The following is a 17388-nucleotide window of genomic DNA, read 5'->3' as shown; positions in this document are numbered from 1 at the left end:
AATTAAATAAAAAAAAAAATAAAAAGATCTTCCAACTGTTTTTGGTCCAAATTGGTAGGGAAAGATTCATGCACTTCAACACAGCAGCGTGTGGAAGTGTGTTTCCATGCCAGCCAACAGAGTAGCGGAAATTCTTTCAGAAGGAAGAAAATGTTTGGAGACATACTCATATGTTCTAAAAACAATATGCAACTGTCAGAAGTACTCTCTACAGCCTGAAAAGAAAATGTTTGTAGTTGGTGCCAATGCATAATTGCATGCTACCCTTTACTCCCTCTTCCTATTTCAATCTGCAATGCAATGATGACAGCACCACCAAGAGTGGCTGCCGATCTCCTTTTTTTTCTAGTGTATGATCCAGATCCACGATAGGCTCTTTGGGAAAACTTTGCACAGGTCTATGGCACTGCTGCTGCCTTTGTCTTGACTCATCCACAGATTTTCCGGAACTTGGCTACTGAGAGAATGGCTGCATGATCAGTGCTCTCCCTATCCCTGCTCTTCTAATAGTCATCAGCAACGATTTTTTAAAAACCTTTTTTTCGGGGTTTTTTTGCTGAGAAAGTATGAGAACTGACTGCTGGTTAATCCTCCCTGCCATTAAGAAGTAGATCAGAAGTATGATTTGGCTAATTGTAAGTTATTGACAGTTGAGTTTTGAATCGCTGACAGTGGTCCTCTGATCCAGCACCTTGAAATCAGCACAAGAAAAGAAGAAGGAGCCTGCTTCTTTAGATAATCAATTTGATCCACTCATCTGCTGAACTAGCGGGGGCTATGTAGCTGTTATCTGCTGACTGGAGCGCTGACACTGACTGGTGAACTGGCTGTTGATGTTTATTTTTTTCCAGCCAGATACATTTCTCTCCCACTCTGAAATCTTTATCTAACTGCTAATTGAAAATCAACACAAATACTAACGAGCAGAATAGTGAAGCTGGTGCCTGAACTAGACAGACGCCGGAGCCGCACCAGCAGCAGGCAACAGAAGCAGCGGCGGAGTAATTAAGAACATAGCTCCACCCCTCCCCCGATCCAGCAGGAGATAACGGTGAGCACAAGGAGACATCGAGGCCGCACCGAAACCAGCGGCAGGCAGCAGGGACTTAAGAGCACAGCTCCGCCTCTCCCCCGATCCAACAGGGGATAACGGTTGAACACAAGGAGACTCCGGGGCCACTCAGAAACCAGCGGCAGGCAGCAGAATCAGCGGCTAGACTTATTAGCACAGCTCCGCCCCTCCCCCGATCCAGTAGGGGATAACGGTGAGCACAAGTAGACACCAGGGCCGCACCGAAACCAGCGGCAGGCAGTAGAATCAGCGGCTGGGACTTAAGAGCACAGCTCCGCCCCTCCCCCGATTCAGCAGGGTTCTATACCATATTAGATATGTTAGGTACAATGAGATTTGCATCTTGCACCACTATGAGAACCACACTTTTAAGTTATACACAAGCAATCCTTCTGATACTCCTGCTCCTAACAGACTGGAAAACAACTGCTCACAACAGCATACTCCAGAGGAATTACCCAGCCAAACTTGCATCTCATATTAAACAGAAACACATCTGCCCTTCACATATCAACCCTCCCCAAAATTAACAACTAGAAAACCAACAAATCCATACAATACCACAATACTACCCCACCAAAGATCACTCATATACCTGAAAACAACGAACAACTCACCAATAGAATACATTCCTCTCAAATGCGCCTATATGAACATCAGATCCATTGGCCCTAAAACAGAACGCATAAAAAACTGGATAGAAGAAGATAACCTTGATTGCCTTTTCCTCACAGAGACCTGGATCACCTCTGATACAGACCCCAGAATAACTGAAGTCTGTCCAAAAAGCCACAAAATGACATTGGTATGCAGAGAAAATAAGAGAGGAGGAGGAATTGCCATCATAGCCAGAGACACATTAAACATACACCTACTAGACAAAATAACAAACCAAAACATGGATTTACTTGCATGTCAACTCTCAAGCATAAAAAAGGAACACTCACATGCATACTATGCTACATAACCCCAAGTAACTGGAGTACTGCCAAGCCAATATTTGAAGACCTCAACCTTCACCTTGAAAACCATTCCTGCAAAGATGCTGAAACCGTACTAGCAACCCTAGAAGCCTTAACATATAAAATCTTAGATCCTCAAACTACACATGAAAAAGGACACCAGCTGGACATCGTAGCATACATGTCCCAACAGACCTCACACCCAGAAATTCAAACCTTAAACGGAAAATGGTACCGTTCCCTTTGGTCTGATCACTACACCTACTCATTTGAAATCAATTGGTCCTGTAACAAACACACTCCATCTACTCAACAGACTACCTTCCGCTCACGCAAACATATAGATCCCACAGTATTCTGGACAAAAACAGACACCATAATCCAACATTACACATCTAAAGACTTCATCTCAAAATGGAACCTGCTAAGTAAGGCCACCCTAGATGAACTAGCCCCAGAAAAACCTAAAACCAAAATCCACAGGAAATCAAACAAATGGTTCGACAACGAACTTCTCCAACTCAAAAGGCAATGCAGACAACTGGAAAGAAAATGGAGAAAAAGCGACCAAGAATCCACAAAAACAGCATGGATAGCAACAAACCGAAAGTACAAACAAAAACTGAAAGAAAAAAGAAGGGCATACTACTCGAAACAAATTGGAGATGGACCCCAAGACTCAAAAAAGCTATTCCAGCTACTAGAAGTCCTCACAAACACAACACCATACATAGAGAACAACAATTCGCCCCCACCTACAGCCACCCTCTTAGCTACCTACTTCAAAAACAAAATCGCAAATATCAGAGCCTCTTTCAGCTGAACACCCTCACACATAGAGACATCATTTCTACCAACAGAAAAAGAATCAGTTGCAGCAGATAGAACCTGGTCCCATTTCTCACCTATAGAATGGGTAGAGTTCAACAATCTTTATAATAAATACAGCCATGCAGCCTGTGACCTCAACCATTTCCCTCCATACCTACTGAAAAACTCAAGCATATTATTCCGATCCCTACTTCTACAATGGATATACTCATCATTACTAGAGGGTTATTTCCCACAAGAATTCAGCGAAATCATAATAACTCCGATATTAAAGGACCCTAAAGGAGCAAAAGACCAACCTTCCAATTACAGACCCATTGCCTCAATCCCATTGTACATCAAGCTGATGGAAGGTCTCGTAGCAAAAACTTTAGCCTCTTACCTAGAGAATCACAACATACTCCACCCCACACAATCGGGATTCAGAGCCAGATACAGCACGGAGACATTACTAGGAACACTAATGTACACTGCAAGACAACACCTCTGTACAGGCAAGAAAATCATGCTGATACAACTAGACCTTTCTGCAGCCTTCGACTTCGTAGACCACGACATGCTTCTACAAACTCTCGACTCAATAGGAATCTCAGACAAGGTACTTGCATGGTTCAAATGATTCCTGCAATCAAGAACTTACAGAGTTAAACAATGCAAGAAAAATCAGAACCAAGGATCACCCCTATCATCCACACTATTCAATATATACATAGCCTCCCTCAGCTATTACCTAGATAATCATGGCATAAGTTCATACAGCTACGCAGATGACATCACTATTCTCCTGCCCTTTGACCAACCAGAACCAGTCATGACTAGCATAATACACAAAACTCTAAAATCAGTTGAAATTTGGATGACAGAGCACAAATTAAAACTTAACCCTGACAAAACAAATTTCATCCTACTAGAAAACAATAAAACTCCAACATTAACTAATCTTGTAATAAACTCGATCTCATACCCAATACAACCTACACTAAAATTGCTAGGAATCACAATTGACAGAGGCTGCACCATGCAACCCCAAATTAACAAAATAATAAAGGCATCATTCATGACCATGAGAAATCTAAGAAAAATCCGAACATTCTTCGAAAAGAAGCAATTCCTACTATTGGTACAATCTATTATCCTTGAGGTGATAGACTACTGCAACATACTATACCTACCTTGTCCCGCGACCATGTTGAAGCAATTGCAGACAATACAGAATACAGCCCTGAGACTTGTAAATTTCCTAAAAAAATATGACCATATCACAGAGGCATACCATGACTCGCACTGGCTTCCAATAGAAGCGAGAGTACACTTCAAATTCTACTGCTTACTTAATGGAGAGGGCCCAACCTACTGGAATAGCCGACTAAATCAATCCTCCTCAATCAGACACAGAAGATCCCACTCACTTTTCTCTCACCCATCATCCAAAGATGTCAAATGAAAAAAACTTTATGACAACCTAATAGCCTCCAAAGCAGCTAAACTGGACAGACAAATCACTACTCTGTTATCTTCGACTTCAGACCACAAAGCCTTCAGGAGAGATATTAAAACCATACTCTTCAAAAAACACATAAAACATATCCAGCACAACCAATCCCAACCAAATATCTAACACTCTATTTACCCTTAGATCTCTCTAATACTCTTTTATCTATCAAACGTTATCAAAAACCCATAATTTCACCCTATTCTTATCTCCTAAAGACCTCCACTTCCCTTTGGTAACTCTTTATCCAATGTTTATTACCTTAAAAATTCTATGTCATCGCTAATTCTATTCCTTTTAATTTGAATGTAATTCTTGTTTTTAGTTTGAATGTAATCCGCCTTGAACCGCAAGGTAATGGCGGAATAGAAATCACTAATGTAATGTAATTTTCTGAGCTCCTCATTTTTAAAAAATTCTGCCTACTGTGGATAACCAAGGGCACTGAGTTATGAAAAAGAGACTATCTTAATAAAAGTACTGTATTCCTTAAGCAAGGCCCATGGCTACACACAGCACAGGAGACTCATGTTTCAGTTTCTGCATTGTCACCTCTCCGTCTCCTACATAATGTAACCCCGGTCTCTCTCTCTCTCTCAGTAGAATTTCTTAGTGCCACATTTTCTGAGTAGTTGTGATAACACCGAGGGATCTTAGAGAGAATCCCCCTCAAGAAAAGACCTAGGATAACATTAAGATTTACCTCACCCACATAATTATTTATGAAGGTAAAATAAAATTAAAGCTGTAAATGCAATTAACAAAATTTTATTTTTCTCTGCACTATGATATACAAATAAATTTAAATTTCTTTCTCAAGTAAATAGGTTCATCAAAACCTAACAAAGACAATGGACTAGATTCACTAAAGTCCCCTTACCTGCCCAATCCTGTTCCGATCCATTTCTGAGTCTTGCTGGGCAACCCATTCACTAAAGGCTCCCCATGCAAATGACCTAATCAGAAACACACCCACAAGCGATCCCACGGATCGCTGAAGACCGATCGCGACGCATGTACAGACTATCATTGATGGCTGTACATGCAATCCGCACATGCGCTGTGCTCCTGCACCAGCGAGGTCAAAACAAAGGGGGAAGGGTTGGGGAAGTAATGGCAGGCAAGCAGCAAAGGTAGGCAAAGATGGACTCGCTGCAGCCTCTTTTAAAGAAGCCAAGGGGGGGAACTGCCAGACTACGGAACTGAACACAAAACCCACCCCGACTCTCCTGCTCTCTGCTGCCCTTCCCTTTAGTGCAAACCCGTGGTTTTAAAGTGGGGCTGCACTGTGGGGAAGGGCGGCAGAGAGCAGGAGAGTCGGGGTGGCATTTTTCCCCAGAGACTCAGCAGGTTTGCTGCTTGAACACAGGAGGCAGGCAGGGCGGCAGAGAGTAGAGTATTTTCAGGGCCGAACCCTTTATAAACTTATTTTCCTTAAGCTCATCTTTATTAACTCCCCCAAGAACTGTTTCTGCTGCTGCTCTTGCTTAAAAAAAATGCACTGCGGTGGTCTGTGCAAATTGGTAAAGTCTCTAAAAATTAGAAAGAAACATTAGTCACATGGGTAAATACAGGAGGTCTATAAATTTTAGTAATAGGCACAAAAATGTGGATTTAAGCTAGTATTCTATTATGGCAGTTCTGCATGGAACTACTTTTATAGAATTCATGCTTCACACCCTGTATCCCAGTGCCTAACTTTGGGCGATCTTTACTGAATCTACGCCTATTACCCCATGGCTCTTGCTTAGAGGGAATTTGACATTGCCAATAAATTTGCATTAAAAACAATTGGAGATTGTTTGGACATATTCAATCCCATAGATGAGGAAGGCACATAAAAACTTGTCAAACCTTGTATGATACACTTCACCTATTCAATAAAGACTTCTTCGCATAGTCACAGTTTAGGCATTATTTTGAGACACTTGGGGCTCCTTTTACTAAGGTGCGCTAGCGATTTTTGCGCACGTACAAAATTACCACGCACTAAACCGCGCAGTACGCTTCTAGAATAACGCCAGCTTAATGCTGGCGTTCAGGTCTAGTGCGCGCTATTCCATGCGTTAAGGCCCTAACGCACCTTAGTAAAAGGAGCCCTTGGTAAAGAAAGCCTTTGGGCTGTTGTAAAGAAGGCCTTGATAGAATTCGTTCAGCTTGAGTGTAATGCAGGTTCTCTGCCAGGCTTTGTTGTAATGGAGAAATATTTTAGCTTTGTCAATTTAGCATATAAATGGAATCCGTAACTGCAGAATAGTGAAACAGTTGGAAGGCAGTATAAATAATACTAAAATGTTTCATTGCAGCAGTGGAAATACTGTATAATTTTATTAGCAAACTGTTAATATGACCAAAAAGGTCCTTCCAAGCAAAAATGCCACCAGATGGGAAGTGCTCTAAAATATGGATAGTTGAAGACTACATGGAGGCATGTATTTTGGCTGTGCCCAATTTATTAAGCAATTTTGAATAAAAGTTTCTGAATACCTAACTTCAGCTGTTGCTATACAGATTCAACTAAAAGGAGAGACTATGCCTTCTGATGACTTTTCTTCAGTCTCCTTTCTTAGAAAAAAAGAAGTAATTCTTCAGAAGGTATTCCTTCTGGAGACAAAATGAGTATTTAATAAATTGGAGACTTTCTAAATCTCAATAAATCTCATGCATAATTTGATGAGTGTGGAAAAATGGAAACGTGAACGTAACTGCCATGTTGTTGGAAAGCATTTCAATAAATTTGGGAGCCACATTGGGATTCCCTGCTTCATAGGGGTATAAGTTTGTTTCTTAGGTCCCCTTTTATCAAGCCACATTAGGGTTTTTTTATTGTTGGCTGCTGCGGTAAAAGCTCCTATGCTCATTGGAATTCTATAATCAGAGCTCTTACCACAGCATCCGGCGATTATCCGGTGATAAAAAAAACTCTAACATGATGCGGCAGAGGGAAAGGCCCCAGCGGAGAAGGCCACAAAGCAGCCCGTTCAGAGCACTGCTGCTGCAGTTTTTGGAGGCCTTGGAGCGGAAGTATGTCGGTCTCATGGTGGGAGGGTTGGTGGAGTTCTGCTGCACAGGGGGATGGGATGGAGGGATAGAAAGATGCTGTACAAGGGGATGGATGAGAGGGGAGGAAAGATGCTGCACATGGAGGGAGGAGAGGAAGGGATAGCTGATTGTTGTACATGAAAAAAAATAAGACATCCCCCCAAAATAAGCCCTAATGCGTTTTTGGACCCCCAAATTAATATAAGACACAGTTTTATTTTCGGGGAAACACAGTAGTACAAGTGGCCAAAAAGGCACTTAAATATAAGGTGCATTCACTTAAGCTAGCTCAAGAGCTGATGTAAATGAGCATGCCTACATTTTGCAAATATACAGGAAGGAAAAATTATGTTCTTACCTGTTAATTTTCTTTCCTTTAGACGCAGCAGATGAATCCAGAGACCAATGGGATAGCTCACATCTACCAGCAGGCGGAGATAGAGAAACTGATTAACAGGTGGTCTTATTGGCTAGCACGCCCCCTGCATCTCCAGTATTGCTCCTTGCCCAAGCAGTCGCAACCACCAATATGCCTAGCATGCAAAAAAAAACTTCTTTCCCATAACAAATCGCAAAAGGCAATCATACAGAATACAACCAGCAATCATAACAAACTCCGAAAACTGCAAAAGAAAAAAACGACAGACAATATCCAGAAAGGGTGGGGCTCTGGATTCATCTGCTGCATCTAAAGGAAAGAAAATTAATAGGTAAGAACATAATTTTTCCTTCCTTAGCAACAGCAGCAGATGAATCCAGAGACCAATGGGATGTAGCAAAGCAATCCTCAATCTGGGTGGGAAGCAAACGCCGCCTCTGCAACAACCGAAGCACCAAACGCATCCACAGTAAGCGCCCCCACATCCAACCGGCAAGGCTGAGAGAAAGTACATTCGTAAGACCAAAAAGCCATGGGACAAAACCCCTCCAGGGAAAACCTCTGGACCGAGTCCAAGAAGTAGCCATCGCTCTGGCGGAATGGTCATGAAGGTCTCTCGCCACCCGCTTCCCTTCCATCAAGTAAGCGGAAAGAATGTCCTCCCGGACCCATCGAGCGATGGAGGCTTCCGATGCCGCCATATGATGGAGGCGCCCCTTGAAGAATACCACAAGATGAGCTAAACAACCAAAGGTCGACAGGAACTCAGCTCGCGGAGACTGCTACGTACTTATCAGAAATAAAATAGCAGAGAATAAAGGCACGTCTCCCCATTTCTCCTCCCAGGAAGAAGGAAGGAAAAGTGAGGGCGTCAGAACAGAATGATGACACCTCCGCAGAAAGAGAGGCACCATCAGAACCGACCCCCAAAAATGGAAACCAGAAACAAGGCTTGCAACTCAGAAAACGCCGAGCCAAAGCCATGGCCACAAGAAACCCCGTGATCAAAGGCACAGCCCTTTAGAATCCCAAAAGACAAGACTGAAACGAAGCCCACTGGAAACTTCGAAAAGTACCCTAAGACTGAACTCCGGAGAGGTGTACAAAGAAACTGAACTCCCTTTGAGGAACTGAACTACACAAAGCCGAGAAGACAGCGAAGAACGAGACACCTAGCCCGTGATACATGAAACTGAAGGGAATTGAATGCTAAGCCCTAGGCAATACGCAGGCGCCAAAAACGAAAGAATATAAATCATAGAACTCTGGAAGGGTGTCAATGTAGAGAAGTACCCAAGAAAGGAAAAGCCGCCAAATGGAAGTATAAGCCACTGGTAAAGAAGGCTGCATCGCTTGGAGAAGAGAAGAAAGACCCTGCATCGCATAGACCTTACAAAATCAGACATGACTTCTCAAAAGCGAGGTCATAATGTCAAAATAGGATGAATATTCAAGTGGAGCAGACCCTAGGTGAGAAATACCGGCAATACCAAGAATCTCAACAAGACGGCTGCCGAAGGACACATCAGATCCGCATAGCCAGGACGGCGCAGCCAAGTCGGAGGATCTCTAATTACTGCGTCCTGAAAGCGAGCTGGAAAGGGCCAACCCATCCTATCATCAGGTAGGGGAAAACACCTAAAAAGAGAATCCAGAGGAGAGAAAGAAGAAATGCAGCTAACCCCTCTGACTGCCACTCCCTGCATCAGCTGAAGAAGCTAGGATGCTCTGAATGACGAGACGAGGTCATCAAGTCCAGCTCCAAGAGATCACACCATTAGACAAAGGGCTGGAACGCCCGAGCAATCAGATCCCGTGCCGGGATGTAGAAGATGTAACTGCTACTAACAAATTTTTCTAAAGCGCCGAAAGGTGTACACAGCGCTATATATGGTCCATGATCAGAGCTGGCGGAAAGAAAGTCTATCGAAACCCTTGTCCCGGCCTGTAACATGAGGCGCGGACAGAAGAGGAAGAAGAGATTCCACTCATCAAAGTAGCATCATTACTCCACTCACCACCTGAGTACCTCAAGTACTGGCCTTAGAGAAAAAAAACACTTGTTAAAGGACCACCCGGAATTCCAAGGTGGTCACCCATCCAGGTACTAACCTGGCCCTATCCATGTTGGCTTCCGAGATCGGATGGGATCGGGCACATTCAGGGTGGAACGGTCGTAGGCCCTTAGTATGAGTTGGAAAATAAGAGGACGTAGTCCAGTGCAGTTTATTGAGTGCGTAGAGAAAAAACCACCTACATAGTACTTGCCCAAAAGACCCTTTTTAATGTCATGCCGTGAAGAACAGCCTGAAACTCCTGAAATGGTCTCTCAACCGAGCCTCAGTCCAGAAGAAAGAACGAGTACTGACCCCTGGCGCTGAGGAGCGAAGGCACGGAGCCCCCCCAACCCAACAGCCTGGGATGTTAGGCAACGTTGAACCAGTCCAGTAAGGAACGAGGAATGCCTATGAAAAGAGCAATCTCGCTGAGCCACCCAATAAAAGTGAGCAATGCTGGAGGAGCCTATTAGACACTTCAATGGGAGCCTTGAGATACCGGGAACCACAGAAACAAAAGCGACCGCCGAAGCAGTCTCAAGTGAAAGTGAGACGAAGGTCCTAGGGGAGCCACCCCCATAGACCCTCGAACCCGGACCGGATCCCGTACTCTTATACTGGGTGACTGAAGAAAACAAACCTGAAACTGCAATCCGTCACCCCAGCCACAGGGAAGAAACATATAGAATAGGAGAAAAGAGCTCATTGGAAATTGGAAGAGCCACATCCACCGAATGGCAGAAAAGAAGCCCAGAGAAAGAAACCATCTGCAGAATGACAAAGAGACTGGTCGGAACACAGCCGAATCAAGCAGTTGGCTAAAAAGGAAAAGTACCTTTATCTCCTGACAGCGTTAAAAACGCCACTACTGCCCACATTTTCCAAAATGTGTCCAGGCCAAAGGCATCTGGTAAAACTGAAAGCGCCGCTTGAGGAGAGCTAAGCGAAGATAGCATAAATTCAGTGTCCACAGGGGAATTGTAAATATGCTCACCGGTTTGCTCAGGAAATACTAACTCTGAGAAACTAAGAGACCAAAATGAGATCCAGCCCCTGTCATACCATACTGCAGGCCCCTGAAGAAATGTACTGACATCCCTCAGATCCAGAAGAACTAAATCCACCGCCCCGAGTACCGGAAACACTGGCAAAGGGATGTAACCTTTTGAAAGAGCAACACCTCAGGACACAAAGAAAGAATCTGAAACTGAATGGGATGATTCCAAAATGCAAACCTGGAGAAACCCAGTCATGCTACGTAAAAGGGAGCATGAAGACATTCTGCAATCCGCCAGAATCTCATGCACTAAAACGGAAGCCAAGACGTACCACAACATGGTATGGTTCAATATCAGGAAAGGTTTCACTAAATCTACTACACTAACCAAAGTCCTCAAATTCAAGGACACAAATTTCAAAGAAATGGGAGACTTCGTTCACCAGGCGCTACAAAGCCAAGAAGAAACCGATAACGTGGAAGACATGTGGTCGACTTTGAAAGCAACCATACAAGAAGCAACAAACCGCTATGTAAAATCAGTAAGTAAACGGCGAAGGAACAATAAGCCACAGTGGTTTACTGCGGAGATCTCAGACCTGATCAAGGAGAAGAAAAAAGCATTCATCTCTTACAAACAATCAGGGAAGCAGGACTCTAGAGCAGACTACCTGGCCAAATCAAAAGCCGTCAAAACAGCAGTCAGGGAGGCTAAATTCCTCATGGAGGAGTCTCTAGCAAAGAACATCCAGAAGGGAGATAAATCCTTCTTCAGGTATATCAGTGATAGAAGAAAAAACTCAGGCGGGATTGTACATCTTAGGAAACCAGACGGAGACTATGTGGAAAAGGATTCGGAAAAAGCCCAACTATTAAATGAATACTTCTGCTCAGTCTTCACCCGAGAAGCGCCAGGGCTCGGCCCTCAGCTACAGACAAGGGTTGGCTCAGTTGACCCGTTTAGTAACTTTGAGTTTACGCCCAGCAGTGTCTACGGTGAGCTGTCAAAGCTCAAGGTTAACAAAGCAATGGGGCCGGACAACCTGCACCCCAGGGTGCTTAGGGAGCTGAGTGATGTCTTGGCGGAGCCACTGTCCGCGCTCTTCAACCTCTCCCTTAGTACAGGCAGCGTCCCGTTGGACTGGAGGACGGCTAACGTCATTCCACTCCACAAGAAAGGCTCAAAGATGGAGACAGCAAACTACAGACCAGTGAGTCTAACATCGATAGTGAGCAAACTAATGGAAACTCTAATCAAACACCAATTAGATAAGATCCTGGATGAAGAGAATCTACGGGATCCCCAACAACATGGATTTACTAAGGGGAGATCCTGCCAATCCAACCTGATCAGCTTCTTTGACTGGGTAACGGGGAAGCTGGATATTGGGGAGTCCCTGGACATCGTGTACCTGGACTTTAGCAAAGCATTCGATAGCGTACCACACCGCAGGTTACTGAGCAAGATGAGTTCTATAGGATTAGGTAACACATTGACGAAATGGGTTGGGAGCTGGCTTGGAGGTAGGCTCCAAAGGGTGGTGGTGAACGGCACACCCTCCGAAATGACGGAGGTGATTAGTGGAGTACCACAGGGCTCAGTCTTGGGCCCAATCCTATTCAACATCTTTATAAGAGACTTGGCAGAAGGGCTTCGAGGTAAAATAACATTATTCACCGATGACGCCAAACTGAGTAATGTAGTGGGCAAATGCACAACAGACGAAGATTCAGTGCCCGACAACATGATGCACGACCTACTCCTACTGGAGCGATGGTCTAGGACATGGCAACTCAACTTCAATGCCAAAAAATGCAAAGTTATGCACCTGGGCAGCCAGAATCCATGCAAGTCTTATACCCTTAATGGCGAGATCCTAGCAAAAACGGTAGCAGAACGAGACTTGGGGGTAATCGTCAGTGAGGACATGAAGTCTGCCAATCAAGTGGAGCAGGCTTCGTCCAAGGCAAGACAAATCATGGGCTGCATACGAAGGGGTTTCGTCAGTCGTAAGGCGGAAGTCATTATGCCATTGTATAGATCCATGGTGAGGCCCCACCTGGAATACTGTGTGCAATTCTGGAGGCCGCATTATCGCAAGGATGTGCTGAGACTGGAGTCGGTGCAAAGAATGGCCACCCGGATGGTCTCGGGACTCAAGGATCTACCATACGAAAAACGGCTTGACAAATTACAGCTATACTCGCTCGAGGAGCGCAGAGAGAGGGGGGACATGATCGAGACGTTCAAGTATCTTACGGGCCGCATCGAGGCGGAGGAAGATATCTTCTTTTTCAAGGGTCCCACGACAACAAGAGGGCATCCGTTGAAAATCAGGGGCGGGAAACTACGAGGTGACACCAGGAAATTCTTTTTCACTGAAAGAGTGGTTGATCGCTGGAATAGTCTTCCACTACAGGTGATTGAGGCCAGCAGCGTGCCTGATTTTAAGGCCAAATGGGATCGGCACATGGGATCTCTTCACAGGGCAAAGGTAGGGGAGGGACATTAAGGTGGGCAGACTAGATGGGCCGTGGGCCCTTATCTGCCGTCTATTTCTATGTTTCTATGTTTCTACTGGGCGCAATCCAGAAGCACCATGCGCCACTCTATAGAAATGACCCGCACCTTGCTGGAAAACAGACCCTGTTTCCACTCCAACAGGGAGCTTAAGGTAAGATATTAACAGGCATACAGCACATACTATCTGAAGAATACGGAAGAAGAGGCACCCGTCCCTAGGTATGAGTAGCCTCCCAGAACTATACTGTAGGGCCAGGAAGCACGCGCCATGAAGGCGACCGCTACGCAAGAAGTATGAAAAATCGGCTGACCCTGGAGACACTCTGGCCCACCGTTAGAAGATAAGTACCATCAGGTCCCAAGAGAGTCTCCCCAACTCGGAACTCCCTCATACTACGTGAAAATGCCCAGAGCCCTACCAGACACACGCTGCACAGCACATGGGCAAAAAGATTAATGAAATCTCCAACACAGCGGCACGGTATAGGAACTCCGAGTGAGGCAACACATTACCCGAATGAAATATGGTCACACCCGAGTCACCCACCGCACTGTGCCTCAGCCAACCCATTACGTAGCTTAACTGAGCGCAGGCGGCCAGACTCCGGGCAGAACCATTCGTGTAAGGGCCTAGTGACATAACTGGACAGTCCCAAGAACAACCAGCTGCTTCTCGTCAAGAGACGTCCGTGGAATATCCACACCCAGCAAACATGAACACTGTAAAACGGGCCAAAGCTGGACTCAAAAGGGCTGACTTGTCAGACCCTGAAAAAGAAAATGTCAGCTGCATAACCGAACTCGCTGAATGCCGCGGTGCTGGTGACCCAAGCGCGCAGCAGTTTCGTGCCAAAACCGGCCGGCTCCTAGAACAGGGCTGTAAAACAGACCTGGAGCTCATAGCCGAAACATAAGCACACAGTCCGAAAAGGAGAAGTCGAGGAGAAAGTCAGCCGCCTAAAATAACTCCTCGAGAAACGTGGGGCAGGCCACTCAAGCGTGCGACTGTTTCACGCCAAAACAGGCCGGCTCCGAGAACCGTGCCGCAACAGACTCGGAGCCCATAGCCGGGGCATATATAGAACCCTGCAGCCTCAGCCCACACAAGTCAAAATACACCTCTGAGAGGAAAAGTCTGAAAGGCGCTCGTTTCTCCACAGAAGTGGAGAACAAGCATGCGCCACTCGCGCTCCGGCAAGACTCGGCTCCAGTCCTGGCACTGCAGAACACACTCGGAGCTGTCCTCCCCTCCCCTAGGCCACCCTGTGAGCTGCACAAACAGGCACTCCCCCACGGGCCACGGCAACGCTAAGAAAACAGCTCCCTAGGAACTACCAATGCCGCAGCCCCAGCGCCCAGGAAAGAACAGAAGCTTTCCGGACTCACACACGGGAAGGCACTGGCTCCTGCAATGGAGTGGTAGGCCCTGCACCGAAGCGACCCCAGAAAACTTCCATCACACCATAAAACTGCTATAGCCAAGAGCCCGCAGCTCTCACACAACCACAAAACGCAAATACAAGTAGAATGAACACATACTCACAACCTATTGAACAATGCCGGTAGAAGCCGGGAAACGCCGGTAGCTCAGCACTAGCAGAGCAAAAATGCAGCTGTGTTGTCTCTTTATTTTATTTTATTTTTTTACAAGGGAAAGAAGAAAAAATAGGGACTAAGTCTGACCCTCTATCATCGGAGGGAGCGTGAGGCAGGGACAAGGGGGGGCCCAAGTGTAACCTCTAAAGCCAGCACTGCTCAGCCGGACACCCCTGTCTCACTGAAGAGAAGATCTCAATAGGAGAAATGGATTAACCAGCTCACTGAAGAGAAAGCCTCAACAGGAGAAAAGAAAGGTCCAGTCAAAGCCAGAATCCAGGAGCTAGTTGAATAGCGATCATCACCTGCTGGGAGATAGAGAATACTGGAGATGTAGGGGACGTGCTAGCCAATACGACCACCTGTTAATCAGTTTCTCTATCTCCGCCTACTGGTAGATGTGAGCTATCCCATTGGTCTCTGGATTCATCTGCTGCTTTTGCTAAGGAAAAAGGATATTATTTTATAATTGTGTATATTTGCCTACACTATCCACGCTCTGCCCAAACTCAACCCATGTGAACACCCACAGTGAAAGTATGCACCTTGCTAGCAAAGCAGCCCGTATTTTATAAGAGGTCACTTATGAGTATGTGCATTCTTGCACCTAAAACTAGGTGGTGCCTTATAAAATCGCAACATTATGTAGGCAGTAACACTAGCACATTAAAGGGGGTAGTTACTAAAGTGCACTAAGGAAATCACTGCTGCCTTATCAACTGCTCGGTTTCTTCGGGAGATGATTACAGGAGATACAAATTGGCTGTAACCACCTAATCGAAGCCCATTGCCTGTACTGATCTCAGTTCTAGAAGTCATAACAGAAGCATTCATAGGGCCAGATTCTATATATGGCGCCTACGCGCCTATGCGCTGCTTGGTGCGACTGTCAATCAAAAAAATGCTGCCATTTACAGAATCACACCTAGTGGTGCCTAAGCAGACTTAGGCTAGGCGTCCTAGACATAGGCGCTGCTCCATTAGGCCAGCTTTTCACTTGCCTAATTTGGCGATGCCTAGGTCAGACGCCTAACAACACCTAAGTCAACCACACCTATTCCCCATCCACAACCATGCCTACTTTTTAACATAAGTGTCATTAGGCGTCCCTAGGCATTGGATGGCGCCTCCACTTAGATGTTCTAAGAGTTTGACACCAAACTCTTAAATTGCTTCATTTTTATTTATTTCTTTTGGGGGGGGGTTGGTTGAAAACCATCATGGTCAATTATCACGCTGATTATGCCAATTAAAAAAATTAAGTTCAGCGCTGATCCTGAACTTAGGCATCGTTAGGCAGTCGCAATTAGGGAGCCTAGTGGGGCGCCTAAATAGGTGTCATTTATAGAATATGGCCATCACTGTGGCAGCTGTCAGGTTCATATGACTCTGTGAACTGAATTCTGCCAAACACATTGTCACGGATTTGTACATAGACAAGAAAACCCTAGATTTTTATTCTAACAAAATTTTCATTGACATCTTTCAGCAATAAAAAAATGGCATTTGGCTGCAAGAGGCCAGCCACTAAGAACCTTTGCTCATTTCTTCCTGTTCAGCATTGCCACAAGTATGCAAGATAGACTTTGATGCTCATTAAAAAAAAAAATTTTTTTTTAAAAAGTGTCCAAAAAGTGGCGGATAGGAACAGATGGTTGTTTTTCTTGCCAAACCCTTCCAATTCATTATTTTCGAAACCCATTTTCTAGACAGATTTCTATAGTAGTTGTCTACAGTATGTCTACATTTGAAAGAGGCATGTTGGAGACATGGTTTGAGCAGAACTAGGGTGGGCTTATACAGATGTTTTTCAGCAATAATCGAACATTTTTGAAAATGTCCAGGGCACAATTTAGATGTTTGGGGATAGACCTGTTTTAACAATGAATAAGTGCCAAAAAGGAGTCCAAACTGACCAGGTGACTATTGGAGAGATGAAGGCATGAACCCACCTCCACCCCCGCCAGTAGTCAATGAATCCCTCCCACCTCCCAGAGATGTAGATGAAACAGTACATACCTGTCTATATGATAGCTTCAGATGGTATGGTCATTCCTAGTAGAGCAGCAAAAGCAGGTTCCTGGAGTAGCCTAGTGGGCGATGTGTTCAAGGCTTGTGCAGATTAGGACAAAGCTTGCAGGGATGGGCAGGGACAGGGAGAGAACTCACGGGGATGGGATGGGGACATATTTGATCTGTGTCATTCTCTACCATTAATTAAAAAGAAAAAATAAACTTTGAAGTGCTCACTAGTGTATTAGCTAAAGCACCTTTTACTAGTCTCTCCCCCACCCTACCTTTCACCCATTTCCCTAGTCACTCTTCCCATCTTCTGTACCTTTTTTTAGTGCTCTCTTTCCCTGGACATGAGCGAATGCCTAGGCAGTCCTCTAAAGAGAAAACATGTTCAGGAAAATCCAGACGTCTGGTATCCCT

At 45.0% G+C, this 17388-nt stretch overlaps 1 protein-coding gene and 1 pseudogene across 11 annotated transcripts in view; both read right to left on the bottom strand.

Moving 5' to 3' along the window:
- Positions 1–17388, bottom strand: part of SUGCT (succinyl-CoA:glutarate-CoA transferase) — a 965969-nt gene that overhangs the window by 736067 nt on the left and 212514 nt on the right. The gene's annotated exons all lie outside the window — the stretch shown is intronic.
- On the bottom strand, positions 9841–9960 carry LOC117356156 (annotated as a pseudogene).

Source organism: Geotrypetes seraphini, chromosome 2, assembly GCF_902459505.1.
Source record: "Geotrypetes seraphini chromosome 2, aGeoSer1.1, whole genome shotgun sequence".
Taxonomy (NCBI): domain Eukaryota; kingdom Metazoa; phylum Chordata; class Amphibia; order Gymnophiona; family Dermophiidae; genus Geotrypetes; species Geotrypetes seraphini.
This window is presented reverse-complemented; position numbering and strand designations above follow the sequence as displayed.